Here is a 10,695-nt window from a genome sequence, read left to right on the forward strand (position 1 = left end):
TTTGATTTATTGTTGTCACATGTACTAAGATACAGTGAAAAGTGTTGTTTTGCATGCTATACAGGCAGATCATAGTAGCCAAATGCCAGAGTAGCAGAACTGAATTACAGCCACTGAGAAGGTAGAGAGAGAGAGAGAGAGAGAGAGAGAGAGAGAGATCAGAACGGGGTTACACTTTTTACTACATATTTAAAAATCTTTGAGTTTGTGTTATGAGTAGATAGTTTGATTATTGTGTTTTATCTTAATTCCTTATGTCAATATTTGAGTGGTGCTGAAAAAGCACAACAGGTCAGGCAGTGTCCGGGGAGCAGGAAAATCATTCTTGATGAAGGACTTTTGCCGAAACATTGATTTTCCTGCTCCTCGGATGCTGTCTGACCTGCTGTGCTTTTCCAGCATCACTCTAATCTTGACTCGGATCTCCAGTGTCTGCAGTATCACTTCTGCCTGATGTCAATTTTTGTAGTATCATTAAGGCAAATTCTGCAACATCGCATGCTCATGTTTCAGTGGGATACCACTTCATTAAAATCCAAACATATCAAAATATGATCTGTCCAGTCTGAGATTTGATTTATCTGATGATAATATTGGCTGGGATTAGTAACAGTGCAGATTCACTTCAGTTGTGCATTGTGCAGATTTAGGCCAATTCCCCAGGGGTAGAATAACTAATTGTGACCCAAGGTACAATCAGCCTCTGGAGAATCAATATATCTTGCATAGTGCCTCTCAAAGTGACACCACACAATCAAACCGTTCCCACCTTGGGCCACATTTGTCACTGGGGACAGGGTTTACACATCGCATAGAATCCCTAAGTACAGATAGAGGTCACTTAGCCCATTGAGCCTGCATTGACCATCCAAAGAGTATCCCACTTACCCCCATCCCCATAACCCTGGCCAATCCATCTAGCCTGCAGACTACAGGCCAATCAACCTAACATGCATATCTTTGAACTGTGAGAGGAAACTGGAGCACCCAGTAGTAACTCACGCAGACATAAGGAGAATGTGCAAACTCCACACAGTCACCCGAGGTGGGAATCGAACCTTGGTCCCAGGCGCTGTGAGGTAACAGTGTTAACCATTGGGCATTAGTTGCACATATCTCTCAGTGTAAACATCAGTGCCAAGCACTTTCCCATTTGGCCAGCTAACCGTGCAGCTACTGGGCCTTTTAGTTGGTTTGAGGAAACCACTGGGAAATCAGAGTGCTGGCACCTGTCTTGTCTGAGTGGCACCACTGAGAGTGATGGCCACAGCTTCCAGGGTATGAGAAGCCATTGTTCAATACAGTCACTCATCTATTACCATTAATTCTTTGTGTGCCAATGAATGGTCACAAACCCAAGTAATGTCCAGGAGCACAATAGCTGTGCTGCGGAGAAACAAGATTTGAATCCTTGTTCGGAGCATCTCACATGCTAAGGAGGCTGGTTCGGCCTCACAAAAGAGGTGGTGGGGGTCACAGAGAGTCCTGTCTTTAAAACAGCAAGGTGGGGAAGACAGAGGGCAAACAGACTTTGGGGAAACAGGCTGCCCATCAAGGTGGCACCTTCCCATTCCCCAGCTTGGTGCTGAGGTTCACCAAGTTTTTCCTGGCAGCCTCGTTCCCCAGGCGATCACGTCCCACACGCTTCCCCTACTGTCGGTAAAGTTGCAGTACAGCAGAGGAGGACAGGTATGCCATTTTAAAGTATGAGCACACCTCTCCTCCTCTGCCAAACACCTACCCGCTGCACCCCCTCCCAGTCAAAGGGAGGGCTAGAAAATTCCATGCTTGGTGCTTACTCACAGGTATCCAGGATCAAAGCAAGTTATTAGGCACTAAATAATGAATAACTCATATCAAATATTGAAAACTGCAGCCAATACCCAAATAATCATTCACGAGAAAGAAATAAACAGTCTAAAATTTGGTATCTAAAACCCAAAGAATAATGCCCATTTTACTGTATAAAACGCCAATTACCAACAACCAGCACAAAATATCCATTTACCACCAACCTGCAGCCATCTCCCAGGATCCCAGCTCCTACCCCCAGCATCCTTGTGCACTGCATGGATCCAAAAACCGAAATTCTGAAGGAGAGTCATCGTCGGCTCAAAACATGAACTCTATTTTTCTCTCCACAAATGGTGCCACACCAGTGCTTTTCCAGCACTTCCTGTGTTTGAACCAACATTGAGTATGATGCAGAGGATCCACAGGGTGATCGGCAGCATACATGGCCCGCAGATGAGTTTTCTGAAGGCTTCTGAAAAAGGAACAAGGATCCTTGGGGTGCAGGAGTTTAAGGAGAAGGTTGCAGAGAGCGGTCCTGAAGAGTTGATGTCTATACCACCAACAGTGAGATGATAGAATACATTAATGGCCAAAATTGGAGGATGGAAAGGTGACAAAGAATACATGAAACGAGAGAAGGCTAAATACATTAGATCAGATGAGGCAATGGAATGAATATGAGGAAAATCAATTCTGATTTCTCGCCACAGATGCTGCCAGACCTACTGAAACTTTCCAACAATTTCTGTTGTTGTTTCTGGTTTCCAGCAGCCACAGAGCTTTTGGTTTTTTACTCAATATCCAGCATTAAATGTAAAACCCCCAGAGTACAAGACTCAATATCCAGTATTGAATCTCCAACACAAAGAATGCTCTATATCCATTTTCAGACATCCAGCACACAGGACCAACACTCAGTCTCCAGAATTGAATACCTAATGCCTACACTCCAACAGTCAATATCTAATATTGAATACCCAAAACATAACATTGGACAAACAATTGCGAAAATTAGTATCAAATAGTCAATGCTGTCCCAGACTATAAGTCATGCACTCAATCTCTGTCAGACTAAAAGTCTAAAAGACTAAAAGTCATGCATTCAATCTCATTCAATATTGATACAATGCAAAAATCTATGAAATGAAAATTGGCTAATTTGGTTCAGAGGAAGTAGATGACTTACATTCCTCATGTCCAAGCACTAAAGAATGGTACAATTCAAACAACTGAAATGAAAATTGACTTTTTTGCTGTTTAGTTCCAAGAAAGCCTAAATAGATTACATACAGTTGAGAAGACACAATGAATATGTTACTATAAAATCTACAAATTTTACTCACAGCATTTGAACAGCACATCAGAAGCAGAATTCTACTTGTCTTATTCATTTCACTAATTCATTCTCTTAAAATGGCAGAGAATTCATCATCATCCCAGCACTTTATAACAAGATAACTCAGAATACCAACATCTGGTCATCTGATTGATTAGCTCATACTTACATATATAATCCAATAGGCAGAGCCAAAATATCAGCTGGCTGATTGGGCTGTCTAATTTTAGGATGCCCTTCAGTTAATCAGTTTTAAAACGAGTTTTCCCAATATGTTTCAGAAATGGTGCTGAGCATCATATGTGAACATTCCTTTTTAATTGTTCTCCCAACATAAGCTATTGTTTAGGGCCATAAAAGTCATAATGGATTTCTGATCTGCTGTTAAAAATGGTTGTTTGGTAATAGAGAACTTGAGTATTTCTGAGAAAAGAGAAATGATGTTGAGGCATTTTTTCAGTCTTGCCTTAATCAAGACAATTCACAAGAAAGTCATTTTGAAGGGAAACTACATGTTCTATTTATGAGCTGATTGATTGGGAGGTAAACTCTGCTTGACAGAGGCATTGCCATGGAGAATATAAATGTTAGGTGATGACTGGCAAATAAGTGCCATGCTTTGTTTAAATTTAAACCAGGCAGGTTGATTCTGATTAGTTAAGGCACCCATTTTATTTAGTTGAGAAAGGCACAGAGTGTGTACACATTCTTCCTGTCGGCAAAGAAAAGGATCCTGTGTGTTAATATAAATAGTATCTGAAATAACTCCCATCACCAAGTCACCCTTTTAAAAAAAGAACATAAGAAATTGGAGCAGGAGTCGGCCACTTGGCCCCTTGACCCTGCTCTGCCATTCGATAAGGTCATGGCTGATCTCTTCATGGACTCAGCTCCACTTACCCACTCACTCACCATAACCTCTAATTACTTGACTGTTCTAAAATCTATTTATCTTTGCCTTAAAAACATTTATGGAGATAGCCTCATCCACTTCCCTGGTCAGGGAATATTTACACATGAACAGTTTAACTGTTTTAACCAGTTGAACTTTAATCGTCTAACCAAGGTTTGGCTTTTTCTCGGGTTTTGTTGTGGGCCAACCCCTGATCAGGATATGCCCTAAGTGGCTATGCAATTGCTTGCACTCAAGTGGTGTTCCTCAAGCTCAGTCAGACTGGCAAGGGTGTCCACTTCCATTGGAATAGCCTGAAACTCTTATGCTCCACTTGCTGCATTTCCCCAGTGGTAAATTGAGTTGGAGTGCCTGTTTGAAGTCCAATTGTGCTCAACTCGCAAGCATTTTTACATAGTGTGATGTTACAATTGACTACAAGAGGTGTATTTTGTCCTGTTTTATTGTTGAAGTTTTAAGGCAGGGGTGCAAAGCAGTCTAAGAGAGCCACTCGAGTAACCAGTTTGTAAGGCCTTGGGTTTTTTTTTAAATAGAACAATAGAAGCAGCCTAATTGGGTATTGTCAAGCACCTACAGAAGCAGGATTTTTAGTTTTAGCATTCAGCAGTTGCTGTTGGGGTCAAGAAGAAGAGGAAACTATTTTTTCCTTCTTTCAGTTACAGGCAAAAGCTGGGGGTTCTCTCTCTGCTGCTGGAGTTCAACGTGAGATAATCTGTTTTCTGAATTTGTTTTTTGCCAAGGGTGTGTTTATGAGATGTTACTACATTGGAACAGTTAATTAGTAATTGTTACTGTAAATATTATTCTATTAAGTTTTCCAATAGAATTAAGTTATTCCAATTCCTTCTTTCATTTATTTTATTTAACAATAGATGAATAAAGTGTGTTTTGCTTTAAATCCAGTATAGGGATGTCACATTTTCTGTTTTCCAATCTGTCAGAGTTGCCCCAGAGTCCAGCACATTTTGATAAACTATCACGAATGCATTTGCTATTTCCCCTGCCATCTCTTCTGCTACCCTAGGAACACATGGCTCAGGGCCTATTTAGCTAATCTTATAGTGGGTGGAACTATATGAATCCAGTTTATCATGCCCAGCGAAGGTAAGCTTATGGAAGACAATAGGTCAGAACCCCTCAGAATTTCTCAACTGATTAGTTCTTTGAGGAGGTGTCAAGACAGATCAATGACAATCAAGCAGTGGATGTGAGGTATATGGACTTCAGCAAGGCATTTGATAAGGTTCCCCATGGTAGGCTCATTCATAAAGTCAGGAGGTATGGAATACAGGGAGATTTGGCTGTCTGGATTCAGAATTGGCTGGCTGACAGAAGGCAGAGAGTGGTTGTAGATGGAAAGTATTCTGCCTGGAGGTCAATGTTGAGTGGGGTCCCACAGGGCTCTGTTCTTGGGCTTCTGCTCTTTGTAGTTTTTATATATGACTTGGATAAGGAGGTTGAGGGGTGAGTTAGTAAATTTGCAGATGACACGAAGGTTGGAGGTGTCGTCGATAGTATTGAGGGCTACTGCAGTGTGACAGACAGGATGCAGAGCTGGGATGAGAAATGATAGATGGAGTTCAACCTGGATAAATGTGAAGTGATGCATTTTGGAAGATCGAACTCAAATGCTGAATATAGGATTAAACACAGGAATCTTGGCAGTGTGGAGGAACAGAGGGATCTGGATGTGCAAGTACATAGATCCCTCAAAGTTGCCACCCACGTGGATAGGGTTGTTAAGAAAGCATATGGTGTTTTGGCTTTCATTAACAGGGGCATCGAGTTTAAGAGCCGCGAGGTTTTGCTGCAGCTCTACAAGTCCCTGGTGAGACCACACTTGGAATATTGTGTCCAATTCTGGTCGCCCTACTATAGGAAAGATACAGAGGCTTTGGAAAGGGTGCAAAGAAGGTTTACCAGGATGCTGCCTGGACTGGAGGGCTTGCCTTATGAAGAAAGGTTGAATAAGCTCGGACCTTTCTCTCTGGAGAGAATGAGGAAGAGAGGAGACCTGATCGAGGTGTACAAAATAATGAGAGGCATGAATAGAGTCAATAGCCAGAGACCTTTCCCCAGGGTAGGATTGACTGGTATGAGGAGTCATATTTTGAAGATATTAGGAAGAAGGTATAAAGGAATCATCAGAGGTAGGTTCTTTACGCAGAGAGTTGTGAATGCATGGAATGCATTGCCAGCTGAGGTGGTGGAAGCCAAGTCATTGGGGACATTTAAGCGACTGCTGGACATGCACGTGGATCGCAGTGAGTTGAGGGGTGCGTAGGTTAAATTACTATATTTTACATTAGGATTAAGTCTCGGCACAACATCATGGAATAAAGAGTCTTTTCTGTTCTGTACTTTTCTACATTCTATTTTCTATGATACAGTTTATTTGACAGCACCATTCAAAGGAATGCACCATTCATTTAACTGTTGCAATCTCTGTGGCAATGCCTCTACCAATCAGTGTCCACTTGCCAACCAGTCAGTATGCTCTGCTCATGTGGCATAAAAATACTTTCCCCATTACATTGGCATTCTTGCAAATTATCATAATGAGTGCAAAACAAAATACCATGACAAACTATGTCTGCTTTCAGCATAACTTATCCTTCGTTTATTGAGTTTCCCCGATGCTGCTCCCACCTTTATTGTCATAGCCCACATCTACCCTCCCCCCAGCCTCACCCCCACACCTCCACTTATCTCTCAGCCCCCATCCTCCCCCTATTCCTGATGAAGGGTTTACGCCTGAAACATTGACTGTCCTGCTCTTCCTGCTGTGTTTTCCAGCACCACACTTTCCAACTCACATCATATGTTCTGTCAATGGGTGGAACAGTCTTCACTTTAAGAACTTGGACCTATGATTCATTTGACCCCCCTCCCCTTCATAAAAATATAGTAATTCATCACCAACTCAACATCGCAATAAATCAGACATTGCTTTGGATTAACACTTAAAGCATTACCAGATTGTGAACTGAGGTGCCAAACCTTAATAAGGTTATGTATTGCCAGTTAGTCTCAGTGGAAACAAGCACAGACATGCCAAGGGTACAATTAAGACTCCATATCTTTCTGAGCCGGTACAACACAATGATGGCCAATTACCCCCTTGAATTGAACTTACCACGTTATTTTCTGACAGCATTAGTTTTTCTCAGTGACGCCTCTACGGACGTAGTGCCTCCCTGGAGCTTCAAGTGATTCATAACAACTTTCTGCTCCTCCAACTTAGACTGACAGGCTCAAAACTGAACGAGTAGGAATCAGGCACCTGTCTGCATTCCAACTGGATGAGTCAGAGAGGCATCTATTCTTGCCTCAGGAACCACAGACAAAAAGCAGCCAGGCCAAGGTGAAATGAGAAACTTGGACAAAGTTAACATCCTGATGTTCAGGATGCCATTTTAGGCGTGAGTGAAACGTGATGAAACTCATTGAACAAACCGGAAGCGGCTGAATTTAAATTATACTGGGCCCAGTTCTCATCCCTGAGAAATTTGCCTGCACTCTCCCCAATTGAACCCATCCTAACAAGTTGAAACCGACCAAAATGTCTCTTCAGATTCAGTAGATTTTGTAAATCGCTTGGTAATGGTATGTTTGCAGTGCCAATTTACTTGTCTACACAGTTAACACATAAGCTGCTGAATATATGGGGTGAGCTGCTGAGGAAAGTGGAGGGATTTGATGAGATAGGAGACAGTCTTTGTAGTACAGTGAAAGAATAGAAACAATCTACATAGCACCTTTCATGACCTCAGATCATCCTAAAGCACCTTGCAGCCCAGGAAGAACATTTAAAGAGTAGTCACTGTTGTAATAAAGGTAACACGAAAGAAAACTCAGGAGATCTGCATGAAAATAATCTCGAGTATAAGCTCCACTGTTTCCAACTAAAACTCACAGGAGACTGATCTTCAATCGCTCTATCTGTGTTGCACCTTTACCTGGTCTGTGTGTGTGTGTGTGTGTGTGTGTCTGTGTCTGTGTGTATGTGTCTGTGTCTGTGTGTGTGTCCCCCATATGTGTGTCTGTGTGTGTCTGTGTCTCTGTGTGAGTGTCCCCTATATGTGTGTGTGTGTATGTGTCTGTGTGTGTGTCCATATGGGTGTCTGTGTGTGTCCCCGTATGTGTGTGTCTGTATGTGTGTCTGTGTCTGTGTGTGTGTCTGTGTCTGTGTGTAAGAGTCCCCCGTATGTGTGTGTCTGTATGTGTGTCTGTGTCTGTGAGTGTGTGTGAGTGTGTGTGTGTGTGTCCCCCATATGTGTGGATCTGTATGTATGTCTGTGTCTGTGTGTGTGTGTGTGTCTCTGTGTGTGTCCCCCATATGTGTGTCTGTGTGTGTCTGTGTCTGTGTGTGAGTGTCCCCTATATGTGTGTGTGTGTATGTGTCTGTGTGTGTGTCCGTATGGGTGTCTGTGTGTGTGTCCGTATGTGTGTGTCTGTATGTGTGTCTGTGTCTGTGTCTATGTGTCTGTGTCTGTGTGTGTGTCTGTGTCTGTGTGTGAGAGTCCCCCGTATGTGTGTGTCTGTATGTGTGTCTGTGTCTGTGAGTGTGTGTGAGTGTGTGTGTGTGTGCCCCATATGTGTGGATCTGTATGTATGTCTGTGTGTGTGTGTGTCTCTGTGTGTGTCCCCCATATGTGTGAGTCTGTTTGTGTGTCTGTGTGTGTGTGTGTGTGTGTGTGCGTGTGTGTCTGTCTGTGTGTGAGAGTCCCCCATATGTGTGAGTCTGTATGTGTGTCTGTGTCTGTGTGTGAGTGTGTGTGTGTGTGTGTCTGTGTGTGAGTGTCCCCCGTATGTGTGTGTCTGTGTCTGTGTGTGTGTGTGTGTCTGTGTGTGAGTGTCCCCCGTATGTGTGTGTCTGTATGTGTGTCTGTGTCTGTGTCTCTGTGTGTGTGTGTGTGTGTGTGTGTGTGTGTGTGTGTGTGTCTGTGTGTGAGTGTCCCCCGTATGTGTGTGTGTGTGTGTGAGTGTCCCCCGTATGTGTGTGTCTGTATCTGTGTGTGTGTACCCTGTATGTGTGTGTCTGTATGTGTGTGTAAATGTCCTGTGTGTTGTTGAAGAAAACAATCCATGTCTAATCAGCAAACTCTGCCTGTTGATTCTCTCATGTTTCAGGGATGCTTTGGATGGAGAGAGGAATCCCCTCTCAGGGTCTCCCCATCTGGATCCTCTCACAAGGAAAGGTCCTCCTGCTATCATGCAATAGCAAACATAATAAGCATTTGTCTTGTATTTGCCGCTCACAAACTCCTATCTCCCCAAATTTCAAATACATCCAAATGACAAACAAAAGCAGCAGCTCCACCTCACCTGAAAAACAACTCCGTTTCCTATAATAAGTTTCTTCCCACATAGTGGGTGTTGCCTTAGAATTTTTTTTAAAGAATAAAATCGTTTTAAGACCAGCTCAGCTTTATAAACACGATTCCTTTTCCCCTTTTTGCCACCAGTAGTTAGTTCCATGGCCAGCTTTGAACTGCTTCAGCTGTCCTGTCTGTGTTCACTAAACAGTGTCAGAGTTTCCTGGACCCTCCGTCACAATTGCCAGCCCCCATACCCCACCTCAAATCAAAGCACCAGCACAAATAACGACAATGAACAACTTACTTCTTCTTGTTCCCTGCTGCCTTTTGTATTCAAGCATTCGATCCAATATCTCGTCACCCTCGACAGTTGCCACACAGTGTGCTCCAGCCGTCTGTTATTGTAGACCAGATTCACCGAACATCAGTCCAGTACAGGGGGCCATCGATATCCTGAGCAAGCCACATCTGTGCAGAGCACTGTGCAGAGTGTTTCCAGTGGTTGTGAGCTCAACTGGCTCCAGACTGTTTGGCTAAGTGGTACTCACACTTCCTCCTATTCTTTCTTAACTTAGTTTTTCCTGCCGGCATCACAGCCTTTTCCTCTCTTTATCTATAAATAGGATGGCCACCAAAGTGTTTTTTTGTTCCTCTCTAGTTTGCCTGGATTAAATAGTAAATGCCAAGGCAAGAAATGTTTTAAAAGAAAAAGCAGAACAAAGCTTTAGCATTTTCAACTGGTCTTGACGTCTTAGGTTCAAGAAGGCAGCTCACCCCCACCTTCTCCAGGGGCAACTAGGGATGGGCAGTAAGTGCTAGGCCAACCAGCAACACCCACATCCCCCGAGTGAACTTATAAAAATAAAAAAACACACCGTCATAGTTGTGAAGGAAAGGGTTGGAAAATAAATCAATGTTGGTTTGGCCAAAGAATCATCTTTCTTTCTGGGACAGACAATGGTAAATTTGCTTGCACTGATTTTTTTTACATTAAATGATCACTAGGTCTTGTTTACCTATGTCTGGGGCGTTTTACAATTTCCTCTGCAATGTTAGTCTAAATCAAGATATAACTCTGATGGAACGAAAGCAAAGTACTGAGGATGCTGGAAATCTGAAAGTAAAGCCAGAGAATGCTGGAAAAACTCAAAGTCAAGAACAGAGTGGTGCTGGAAAAGCACAGCAGGTCAGGCAGCATCCGAGGAGCAGGCAAATCGACTTTTCGGGCAAACACCCTTCATCAGGAAAAACTCAGCACTGACTCTGAGAGAAACATTAACTTTGTTTCTTCCTCCGCAGGTGCTGTAAGACCTGTTGAGTTTCTCCAGCAA

The 10,695-nt window shown here is 42.9% G+C and overlaps 1 protein-coding gene across 1 annotated transcript in view; it reads right to left on the reverse strand.

Moving 5' to 3' along the window:
* The window catches only part of rasgrp3 (RAS guanyl releasing protein 3 (calcium and DAG-regulated)), a 139,748-nt gene extending 129,876 nt beyond the window's left edge, over positions 1-9,872 (reverse strand). Inside the window, exon 1 of the mRNA XM_072580503.1 lies at positions 9,669-9,872. The gene's annotated coding sequence lies outside the window, so the exon portion shown is untranslated. The remainder of the gene's footprint in view (positions 1-9,668) is intronic.
* Positions 9,873-10,695: the final 823 nt, after the last annotated feature.

This window comes from Chiloscyllium punctatum, chromosome 11, assembly GCF_047496795.1.
Source record: "Chiloscyllium punctatum isolate Juve2018m chromosome 11, sChiPun1.3, whole genome shotgun sequence".
Lineage (NCBI taxonomy): Eukaryota > Metazoa > Chordata > Chondrichthyes > Orectolobiformes > Hemiscylliidae > Chiloscyllium > Chiloscyllium punctatum.